We start from the raw sequence: 12,214 nt of genomic DNA, 5'->3' as shown, positions 1-12,214 counted from the left end.
TGGGTGAAAGGAAGGCGGTTGACCAAAGAAGCAATATAGAAGTTAGTAACTACGTATCCTTTATTTAATCTCCTTGGTGGTCACAGAAATGCAAAGAGTTGAGTGCCATTGCTTACCTTTCAGACTGGAAAGAAGAGAGAGGAAAACACTCAGTGTTTTTTGTTTTCTTTTTTTAATTAAATTTATTGGGGTGACAATGGTTAATATGAACATATAGGTTTCAGGGGTGGGTTTCTGTGTTAAAAGATCTGTAATTGCCCTGTGTGCCTACCACCCAAAGTCATACCTTCTCCCATAACCATTTATTAAGACCCCCTTTACCCCCCACTCTCAGTGTTATTAATTCCATGCAATTTTAGACAACCTAGAGGATGCCCAGGCCACCAGCCTTATAAGTAATTGTGTCCTGCCCTGCCAAGCGTGGCTCAGCGTTTGAGCATGGACCTAGGATCCAGGAAATCACAGTTCGATTCCTGGTCAGGGCACATGCTGGGGTTTCAGGCTCTATCCCCAGTTGGGGGCATGCAGGAGGCAGCTGATCAATGACTCTCTCATCATTAATGTTTCTCTCTCTCTCTCTGAAATCAATAGAGATATATTAAAAAAAAAAAAAGTAAATGTGTTCTGTGACCCTGCATTCCCCAACTGGGAATTTGTGGAAAAAAATGAGTCACACCAGATGTGTTTATTTGGATAATCTTTGCAGTGTTGATTATGAAACTGAAAAATTGGTAGCAAAAGTAAATGTCCAACAGCAAGGGATGGTTGAATAAATTATGGTACACCCATCCACAATATGTTAATCAGCACGAGAAATGATGTGGATGTATGTTCATTGATATAGACAGACATTTATAATATATTTTCAAGGATTAAAAGCAGAGTACAAAAACAGGATGTTTTCCTTTTTATGTTTGAAAGTACATGTGTATTTTACATGATCTTACATAGGGAATCTAATGAAAAAAATAAACGGGTAAACAGAATAGATCCAGAGGCACAGAAGCATGGAATAGACTAATGAATCTCAGAGGGAAGGCAGCGGGGTGGGCGGGTGGGGAGAGATTAACCTAAGAACTTATATGCATATATGCATAACTCATAGACACAGACAGTAGTGTGGTGAAGGCCTGGGAGGAAGGGTGCAGGGTTGAGGGGATCAATGCAGGACAAAAGGGGACATTTGTAATCCTTTCAACAATAAAGATAAATTATTTTTTTAAAAAGTACATGTGTATTTTAAATTATAGAAAGGTATTCATTAAATTGTAACATCATGGGCAGTATTGTAATTTTCTTATATTTCTATAACAACCAATTACATGTGCAATTAAAAAATTAAAAGTTTGTTTTTATAAAGAATGTTCTCATTGAATTTTGCAGGTAAATATAAATTTCAAAGTGTTGAATTTACTTAAAATTAAGTGTATGTCTGTTGGTGACTGTTTTAAATGGAAGTAAAAAGACAAGAGCAGTAGCTTAGGAAAATATCCGAGATGAAGAATCTGATAGATCAGGGTTTACATAATTTGCTAGAGTTGAAGCTTTGAGTAAGTTACTTGTTTTCAGCTTCAAACAGGAGTGTAAAATATCAATAATTCCTGAGTACGTATAATTGTATCTAATATTTATAGTGATGACTGTGAGCTGTTAAACTGGTTAATGATTTTGATGTATTGCGTACAGTGATTAAGAAAGTAAGCAAGTATATTAATTAGGGAATGTTAGTATTGATAGCATCAAATAGTTAAAATTCATGTCCATCCTTCTCATGGTACATTTCACTTCTTGCATTAGATAAATCATGCCTGTTTATTAATGTCAGAAATTGTATACAAATGTTCTTTCTTCAAACAAAAGGGGGGATTTGACTAATCTGGATCTGTAAAATAATTTATTATATCTGCAATCTTAAATTTTTTTTTGGTTTTTGAATATTTAAAATGTGTATTTGTGAATCTGTGTGATGTAGCTGGATGCTTCAGGTCCTGCGTGGGATCATAGGGCCAAGTGAGGGAGGTGGCAGGGGCTGGACACTGCCCCCTGAGACAGGGGGACCCCTGTGTGACATGAATAAGGTAGGAACCTGGTCCTGAAATTCCTTGCCAGTCAATTCATCTCTCAATGTTTCTCCCGGGAGATTGGGACAGAATGGGCAGGTGGAAGGTGACTTCTGGGAATAGGTTTTCCCAAGGTGCAGACAGAGAAAGTGAGGGGCCTGCACAGTGCTCTCCTGTGACCCATCACCCTTATTTCTTCTCCCATCCCACTCTACCCCAACCTTTCCTTCCTGCCATCCTGCACTTTCTTAATAGCCCTCTTTCAGGAATTGCGATACTCCTTCCCAGTCTGTTGAACCCTGTGTGCTGCAGGTCTCACCTGAGCTATCACTTCTTGCAGGCAGCATTCCTGACCCCTCACATGCAGGTTGATAGGACCATATCTGCTTCCAGGGTTATTCTGCAGAGTCCATGAGAAAATGTACAGGCAGTGCTTGCTTTCTACACAGTACCCCTGCGAGCTGCAGTTCTCTGAGGCAGAGTCGTGGCAGCCTACACAGTCCTGGAATTCACTGGAGAAGGAACATAAGTATTTTGGCCAAATAGAGGATCAAAACAGAAAAAGACTTTAATGTATGTGAGTGGAGTAGGCTGAAGGTACAGAAAATCCACGTACACAGTTGGTTACTTTTCTGCCTGAAGGGTAATATGCTTGGCATAACCTTTTCCATAGCGTGTGGTGAGAGACAGAATGTGTCTATTCACAGCTTTGTGTGTTAAGTAATTTTTGTTTTGCTGTAGGCCACAGGAATTGTTGCTTAGACTAGGAGGTGTTTCTTTCCCCAGTAACTGGATCCTAAGCAGGATGGCATGTGTCAGTGTCTTCTGTTGCTGTCAGAGAGATGTGTGTGTTTTCCCTACGAGTTATGATGGGATTTCTCCTTTCTTTTTGTACTAACTTTGATATAGAATTAAGAAGGAAAGAATACATTTTCTCATCATCATTTCTACTATTGATGTTTCAAGAATCGTGGTATTCTATTCCTGGAGGTTTTTTCATATGGTAAGTTTTCTATATTGTTTCAAATCAGTGGATATTTTCAGCATGTTGAGAAATTTAACAAAACAAAAATAAAAACCAAATAAAATACTGGCTATTTCAGTCCTGAAAAGAAATGGAACATGAAGATTAAAACGCTTGAGGAATAACCTTATTTCAGTAATGACAGTTTAGTTCTATGCTTTCGAATAAGTAAACCAACAAGTAAGTATACCAACACTTACTCTAGGAAAAGTAAATGATCAGATTTCTTTCTGGGTAATATAACTCTTAGAATTAGTAGCCCAGGGATATGAACAGAAAAATAAAAATTCTTGCATGAAAATGTTTCCCTAGTATAAAAATTTAAATTGGTTTAAAACTTAAAAAAATATTTAGGTATTCTGAAGCATGTGGTGAAACAAATGTATTTCTTGTAATGGAATGCAACAAGTATGGAATCTATTGCACTGTCTTGGGCTTAAAGTTTGCAAGATGGATTTTTATGAAGTATATCCTTCTTAGTCCATGACTGTGCTAGCTGGGGAAGAGTACATGTCACATTGAGAGTGCTTCTTCAGTGGGATTGATAAGAGGCAGGTAAGGGAATGTTATTTGGCACCTCGAAGCATGCCCTGTAGGGGCGTTTGGCAGAGGCCTCTTATTAGGGGGAGTTCCATCAGTTCCACAGGAACGGACAACCTGCCTGCTTGCCTGCCTTCCAGCCTGCCTGCCTTCTTTCCTTCTCTTAGTTTATTCACTTCCTTTTTATCAGTGAAGTTAGCACTTGGAAAAATTGGACAGTTTTAGCTTAATTATGATGATACATATAAGCAGAATTGAAAATTCCCAGGTGAAAATTCATGCAGTTACTATTAAAATCAAACAGCTGTCTTTGACACCCCCTGAGGTCAGCTGATGTCAGTTTCTGATATTTTGTGCAGTTTTAAGTGAAACATTGCTGTCAGTGTTGAAAAAAAAGATAGCATGGTAGATGTGTACAGGTAATAAACTGAGGGTCAGGACGTTAAGAATTTTTTTAGGAGCAGCCACACTTTCTGCTTTTCCATTTGAATTTTGTTCCATTGTCCCTGTGTGCAGTTCAGAGCCCAGTTCTGATTTTTGTTTACAACATCTCTTATTTTTCCACCCCAAGTGGGATTGTTGAAGACAGCAACAAAAGAGTGTGTTATTCTCTGGCCAGTTGTAATAATACCTTAATGGTGTGCCATGTGATTTTGGTAAAGTCAGTGTTTATAATGAGGAGTGCGGAGGAACTGGCCCAAGTTATGAGTGCCCTTTGACATTAAAAGACCATTAAAATTGTCCACATTTCATTCTTTGTCTTTTGATTTTGCCACTTATCTATTTTTCTCTGTTTTAAGGATTGCATTAGGTTACTTACGGGAATGGGCCACAAATACGAAATTCTGGAGTTAATTTAACTTTGTTATAAAAATTAACATTCTGAAAGCAACTAGAATGATAGAATTTTTTTTATGAAGTGCTTTTAGTTTAGGAAATTTATAAACTTTCTTTACTGCTTCTAAGAGACATCATATTAATTTGCTAGGATGCATCATTATCTCATTTTTTGTGTGTGGTAGAAACATGCAAGCAGCACATTATCTGTTCCTGCTGTTTAGATTATGCAAAATGGTGTTCTCTTATCTGCCTAGGAGCCTTTGTCTGAGGGTCTTCACATTTCCCTGAGGGTGTTAAGGGGCTGCATAGTAAAAAGGATAGGAAACAAAAGAAATTGACCTTTCCCTGAAGCAATCATGTTCAGTGTATTCTCTTTTAACTACCACCTTGATGAAGAATTGGAGATGCCATTTTGAGGTTGGGGGTTAAATTCCCTTTCAATTTCAAAAGACAGAAAATGATTGTTACATCCAGTCATTAACAAGATATTGTCCTCATTGTACTTGACACTTTTTAGGCTATTCATTGTCAAGATTTGATTGTTTTTAACCCTTTAGAAAGAATAACGTATGGGAAAAAATTCCCTTTGTTTCAGGAATACAGAGCCCTCTTAGTTTTGTCTTTCTTCCTGAGACCTTACTGTAATTTATATCTTGGTATGTATACATTTTGTTCAAGGTAGCTCTTGAAGAACAAGGGCCAGTTACATGTGTTCAGTTTCCATTGTAGGCTGTCTGTTAATAGAGTTAACACTAACAGCTTGTGGTAGAGGAAGGAAGTAAGCTGGGTGTGAGAAGCTCACAAGGACAGTTTTTTAGCACTTGAATATGCAGCAGCCTGGACTTCTATTATTGATTAATGCTGGGATTAAGGTACAGAGTAACGCTGGACAAGTTTAATTCCAACATGGCAGTGATCTGAAACATTTTGAGAGAACTGATATTTGAGTTGATAAAGATTGGATGGAATTTTGCAATTATTGGTGGTTTGGAAGTATGTATCTGAAAGAGAATCAGCAGCTTGAGTAAAGTAATGGAGTCGAGATGTGGTAGGATGTTTTTGACAATTGACTCTGTGGGGTTTGAGATGTACTACAATTAGAATGGTGGGTGGGGCTGTGCTATGAAATACCTTGAGTGTTATATAAAGGAATCTGGACCATTTTATTCTGCGTGATGGGGAGCTATTGAAGATTTTTAATGAGGTTAAATATAAGCTCTTTATAAAACATAGTGGTGGAAATAATAAGTTTACAATCCAATAGCATTTTTTTCTTTTCTTCTTCTTCTGTACGCATTCACATTTAATTACTACCATAAATAGTTTTCCCCAGTTTCAGTCTGAACACCTAATTTCTGGTAACAAGATGCAGTACAGCTTTTTTAATTCATTGTATGGCCCTAGATATGCCATTTTATTTTATTTTATTATTTAAAAAAAGGTTTAAAAGGTTTTTTTGAATTTATTGAGGTGACATTGGTTAAAATATATAGGTTTCAAGTGTACAATTCTATAATATGTCATCTGTATATTGTATTGTATGCTCACCATCCAAAGTCACGTCTCTTTCTGTCACCATTTATCCCTCCTTCATCCTGTTCTACCTCATCCTACCCCCCTTTTCCTCTTCTAATCACCATACTGTTGTCTGTGGCTATGAGGTTTCCCCCCTCTCTTTTCTTAATCCCTTCACTTTTCCCCCTCAGCCCTTCTGGCAGCTATCAGTCTCTTTTCTGTATCTGTGAGTCTGTTTCTATTGTGTTTGTTTATTCTGTTCATTACATTCCACATATAAGTGAAATCATAGGGTATTTGTCTTTCTCTGACTGGCTCATTTCACTTAGGAGAATACCCTTCAGGTCCATCTGTGCTGTTGCAAAAGGTAAGAGTTCCTTTTTTTACAGATGGGTAGTATTTCTTATCCACTCATCTACTGATGGGCACTTGGGCTGCTTGCAAATCGTGGCTATTATAAGTAACATTGCAGTGAACATAGGGATGCATATGTTCTTTCAAATTAGTGTTTTGGGTTTCTGTGGATATATATACAGAAGTGGAATTGCTGAGTCATAAGGCAATTCCATTTTTTATTTATTTTATATATTTATATATATATTTATTTAAGACCTTTATTAACAGGTACTTGCAGTTTGTTGAGTTTTTTTTGAAAAAATCAAGTTGTAAACTTTTATTACAAACTAAAAATGAGGTTCTTAAAAATCTCAACTTGACCAGATATGAAACAATTTAAAAACTTTTAAAGGAGTATTGAGAAAAACCAGGCCTTTTTTCTTAAAAAACACGTTTGTCATTACCAAAAAGAGACGTCTTTAGATAAAAATAATAAACACCCCATGCTGCATAGATAACGCAGGTAGTTCTAGTTATCTGGTCAACGGGCAAAAGGCAAGCACTTAGGTCTTCAGCTCCAATCTTTTGTTCATTTTTATTGCTGGAATTTCATATTCACTTCTTCTTCTTGGGCGACTAAACCGGATGATGGTAGAGACGGTAAGGCAGCTTTACTCAGCCCCGCGCTGCTCTGCCTCGGCGCGGACGAGTTCTCAGCTGGTGGGTCGGCTGCTTTCGTCTCTTTGCCACCTTGCGGTTTAGGGTTTTCTCGGCGTCTGCGTGGATCATTGAAGTTGCGGCGGAACCGACGTTGAGGGGCTGCTGACCTTGGGTCTCATCTTGGCTTTCCTTGTCGTCTTCATTGCCGTCCTCTCCGGCTGTCTTTGGCGAGGAGGGCCCCGCGGAATCGTGGTCTGCAGGCCCGACACGTGTTCTGCCTCCCGGTCGGCCCTTTCTCCGGCTCCCTGGCGTCAGCCCCTCCGTCGCCTCCCCCGGCGGGTTGGAGCGCTGCGGCCACCGCAGGCTCCCGCGTGCGGGCAGGCGGCCGGCGCTGTGGGGCCTGGCGTCGGGAGCCCTCTCCGAGCCCCCCTTCACTGCTCCGGCGATTCCGCCGGTGACCGCGCGGCCCCTGCCGCCTGCAGAGCCTGTAATGGCTGCGGGCGCGCCGTTCGCCGCCGCGCGCCGCCGCTCCCCAGGGCGTGCCGCGCGCCGCCCCGCGCCTCTCTTCCCAGCGCCGCCCTCCGCAGCCTCTGGTGCCCGGCGCTGCCACGGTACTTCCTGGGGTTATTCTTTATGGCAGCCTGGTGTACAGTGCATCTTCCGTGGTGTCATTCCCGTGGCTGAAACCGCACCCGTTTCTTACACGGAGCCATTTTACTGTTCTCAAAACCTTCGTGGCGACGACCTTCTTGTCCCCGCGGGCGGCGCCGCCCATGTGAGGCCGCCCGGCCGCTCCCTGGCTCCCTGCGCCGCTGCCCGCGGGGCCCGCTTGGTGTCGGCAGCGCTGAGGGGGCGGCGGGCGGCTGAGGGGTCATGGCCACTGGGGCGGCGGGCGGCTGCGGGGCTCCTCGGCGGCTGTGACGGTAACCAGGCCCGTGGCGGCCGTGGCGGTGCTCAGGGCTCTCTGGGGTCCGCTCTCCGCCCCCGAAGGAACTCCATTTTTAATTTTTTGAGGAACCTCCATACTGTTTTCCACAGGGGCTGCACCAGTCTCCTTTCCCACCAGCAGTGCAGGAGGGCTCCCCTTTCTGCGCATCCTCACCAGCACTTGTTTGTTGATTTGTTGATGGAGCCGTTCTGACAGGTGTGAGGTGATACCTCATTGTGGTTTTAATTTGCATCTCTCTGATGAATAGTGACGTTGAGCATCTTTTCATTTGTCTTTTGGCCATCTGTATGTCGTCTTTGGAGAAGTGTCTATTCAGGTTCTTTGCCCAGTTTTAAATTGGATTGTTTTATTTTGGTGTTGAGTTGTATGAGTTCTTTATAAATTTTGGTTATTAACCCCTTATCAGATGTATCATGGTGAATATTTTCTTCCATTTAGTGGGTAGTCTTTTCATTTTATTGATGGTTTCCTTTGCTGTGCAAAACCTTGTTAGTTCGATGTAGTCCTACTTGTTTATTTCTTCTTTTGTTCCCTTGCCAGAGGAGATGCACCAGAAAAAATATTGCTAAGTATAATGGTCAAGATTCTACTGCCTATATTTTCTTCTAGGATTGTTACTGTTTCGAGTCTTACATTTAAGTCTTTAATCCATTTTGAGTTTATTCTTATGCATAGAATAAGTGTAAGAAGGTGGCCTAATTTAATTTTTTTACATGTACCTGTCAAATTTTCCCAACGACATTTATTGAATAGACTGCCTTTAGCCCATTTATTCAGTAGGCTGTCTTTACCCTGTTGTATGTTCTTGCCTCCTTTGTCAAATATTAATTGACCATAAAGGTGTCGGTTTATTTCTGGGCTCTCTATTCTGTTCTGCGTTTTTCTTTTTTAGCTAGTTCTTTTGACCAATTATATTCTTTGGCATTTATTCAGCAATTATATATTAAGTTCCAGTTATATGCAGGATAATTTATATGTGGTAATAAAATATGATATAACTATATCTGGCCCATGAAGAGATTTTAGCAGAATGCTTCCATTTATTTCTATTTAAAGCATTAAATGCTGCATATCTATTAAGAGGATTGTGTCTTCTAAAATAATCCTGAATTTTTAAGTTCTTACCAGGTGTAGAAATGCTAATGATCACTGTTCAGCCAACACTCTCCATCTCCAGACACAGATACTTCTCACTTCTCTCACTTCTACTTCCTCTCTGCTTCTTGCCCACTCAGTGCCAAAACTCAGCCCCACACTTCTGCCCCCAGGTCCCTGGATCCCATGATCACTCTGCTGGAAATGCTCCCTCCTCCTCATGTGTGTGGCTTGTTCTTCCTTGAAGTATTTGCTTAGATATCATCTTTTCACTGAGACTTTTTATTAATTTAATATTGGAACCTTCTCCATAATTCCTACTCTCCCTTCCCAGTGTTTTTGCCTCATAGCCTATCATTTGACATGCCTTTTTGCTTATTTTTGTCCCTTTCCCTCAACTTGAACATAAACTCTTTGAAAGTAGAAATTTTTGTCTAATTCACACCTATATCCCCAGTACTTCCCACTGTAACTTGTACATGGTATGTACTTATTAGTTACCAAATGACTACAGTGACAAAATGATGTAAACTTTAGTCTGCCAGAGTTTAGCCCAGCCTCAGCTGATGCTGGTAAACTTCTGTGAATTTCTATCCAATCTCCACTTTCACTTTTTGTTTTACAACCAACACTGAACATTTCTATTTTCTGTTGCCCTCAAAGAGTGCTGTTTGGCAGTGTCCAGGGCATGTGGTGTAGTTATAACAGCAAGTAAAATGACTCCACAATTTTCTACAAAAATTTTATGAAAGTCCACCTCTCAATTTTCATAAAAAAGAGGTAGAATTCCAGGAAATAGTCAGCTAACATCTTCAACAAAAAGGATTCAGCCATTTCCAGAAGTAAAATTAAAAATGTTGGTCAGCCCGGCTGGGCGTGGCTCAGCGGTTGAGCATTGACCTAGGATCCAGATCGGGGTTTGATTCCCCGTCAGGGCACATGCCCTGGTTGCGGGCTAGCCAGCCAATCAGTGACTCTCTCATCATTGATGCTTCTATCTCTCTCTCTTCCCCTCCTTTCCTCTCTCTGAAATCAATAAAGATAGTTTAAAAAAAAAATGTTGGTTAGATCCTTTCACTGGCAGTAATGATTGAACTCCAGCCTCAAAGCAGAGATGGGATGCTTGGCTTTCCATCTCTGGTTCTAGCCACTTGAACTGTGCATTAGCTGCAGAAATGGATAGCATAGTAGATTTCCAAAACGATATTTCCCTATAATTTTTTTTTGGATATTTCCCTATAACTTAAAAGCCAGTGTTGTAGGGAGATTTCTCAATAAATCCCCTCATTTCCTGTTTTGTGATATGCTTTAGATTTTCAGGTGTGAAATTTTTGCTCTGCAAATCACTCTATTTTATTCGGTAAAGCTTGTGTTTCACAAAGATTAGAGGCAGTAGTTCTGTGATCACCTTGAACATTACTTCAGTATCCTAGAATATAGTTGGGTACCTCAATCACCTTGTCTTCTTTTTTTGAATAATTGTACTACCTCTTTGTGGCAAATAAAAGCTGGGGTCTTCTGTTGTGTGTTGATGCCTCCCCCATTTTTTATCTCCCGTCATCAGTCACTTTGCTTACTGCATTTTTACCTGCCTGTTTCTTTTCAAACCTTCACTTTTTAACTGCTTTGGAGGTTGATGTTTAACTCTTAGCTCTAACCCCACTTCTTAAAATCTGTCAGATTACTCTGAAAATGCAAAACTCTGAAATTCCTTCATGAGAGGATTTTGAGCAAAAAATCCCAGCTGCTGGCATTTGCTGTCTCTGCTTCCTCAGACACAGGTTCAGGGTCCTCTGCAGCTCTTCTGTAGGCTGTTTTCCAGTCTGTTGTCCCAGTACTGCCTACACTCTGCTTTGGTAAAACCGAGTTACCTTATGCCCCAAACCTGTGCGTCTTCATCTCCTTGCTTTGCCCTGTGCTGTTACCTGGATTATATTCCTTATCCAAACTGTACACATACTTCAAGGCCATTTCAACTTGCTTCCTCTTTTGTGAAGATTTATCTGCTCACTTTAAGCTTGCAGTAATCTCGCTCTACTGTGAAGTCCCTAGTTATCTTTACCGTAATTATAGTGCTTAGACTTTTCTCTCTTGTGTGTTTGCTTATGTCTGATATCTCTTGTAGGTCATGGAAGACAAAGGTTTACTCCTTGCCTTTTGTTCAATAAATATTGAAGGAATGAAAGAGACTTGAACTCATTTAAAGAAACCAAGTGCCCTTTTACTACTTACTTACTATTCTGGGTGTCAGTTCTCTTTTAATTGTGTTTATTCTTCCATTTCCAAGTTAATAACGCTAACATTAGAGTGTAATGCTTTACTTTTCACACAGCAGTGTATATTTATCCTATTTGATGCCCCCCAATAGTTCAGTAAAGAGGCAGTGTGTGTGAACTATAAAATAAGGCAGAAGTTGAGGTGCAGAGGCTGTTTCTTTGGTTAAGTGCTGCTCTGCCCCTGTCACTGGTCCAAGAGCTTTATCCATCCTGTTAAGTCAACTCTTCTTAGCAACCCTGTTTTACAGAGGAAGAAACTGAAACCCATGAGTTACCCACTTGAGGTCACCCAGCTGGTACTTCAGTCAGGTTCACAACCCAGATATATTCCTTTAGGCATGTCAGAAGGAGGGATATTTTGTGGGTGCCAAGATAGAATATTTGAGAAGTTCATCTTTCCTGCTTTGAAGGAATTGTAGAGATTTTCTTTCAAATGTTTTTTTTTAGTTTTTAAAGATAAAAATAGAGTTGGTTTCTGCAACCCTCTGCCACTTCTTTCTTTTATGGCTCATGAGAGTCTCATTTCTGAAATGTCATTAATTTTATTGGCCCCTAAAGGATGTTACTCACTCTTGATGAGTCCTAAGGGTCTTTGGGATATTAGTCTTATTTTAACTCTTCTTGGTGTAATTGGATCCATGTGATGCTTTGGACTTAATTGGTTTCAGTTTGTCAGAGGAGAAGGCGTTCTCCCTGGTGCTGTGCTAAAGTGTGTCTGTCTCCCAAGACTCCCAGTGGAAATCACATTACTCAGAGTCAGCAGTTCTTGGGATCTCCTAGAAGTGAGATTTAGCCACTAATGGGCAGTTCTCTAGGACAGTCCCAGGTAGGTTTTTTGGGGTATGTGATGAATTTTCACATCCTTGAAATAACTTCTGCCCCTTTCTGTCAATATTTACAGAATTGGCAACATTAGTTT

At 40.4% G+C, this 12,214-nt stretch overlaps 1 protein-coding gene and 1 pseudogene across 2 annotated transcripts in view; one reads left to right on the top strand and one right to left on the bottom strand.

Moving 5' to 3' along the window:
• Window positions 1-12,214, top strand: part of KDM4C (lysine demethylase 4C) — a 308,354-nt gene that overhangs the window by 110,692 nt on the left and 185,448 nt on the right. The gene's annotated exons all lie outside the window — the stretch shown is intronic.
• Window positions 6,911-10,990, bottom strand: LOC148091805 (Y-box-binding protein 1 pseudogene; annotated as a pseudogene).

The sequence above is a fragment of the Miniopterus natalensis genome, chromosome 12 (genome assembly GCF_054644295.1).
Source record: "Miniopterus natalensis isolate mMinNat1 chromosome 12, mMinNat1.hap1, whole genome shotgun sequence".
Lineage (NCBI taxonomy): Eukaryota > Metazoa > Chordata > Mammalia > Chiroptera > Miniopteridae > Miniopterus > Miniopterus natalensis.
Note: the sequence above shows the minus strand (reverse complement) of the source record. Positions and strands in the feature narration are given on the sequence as shown.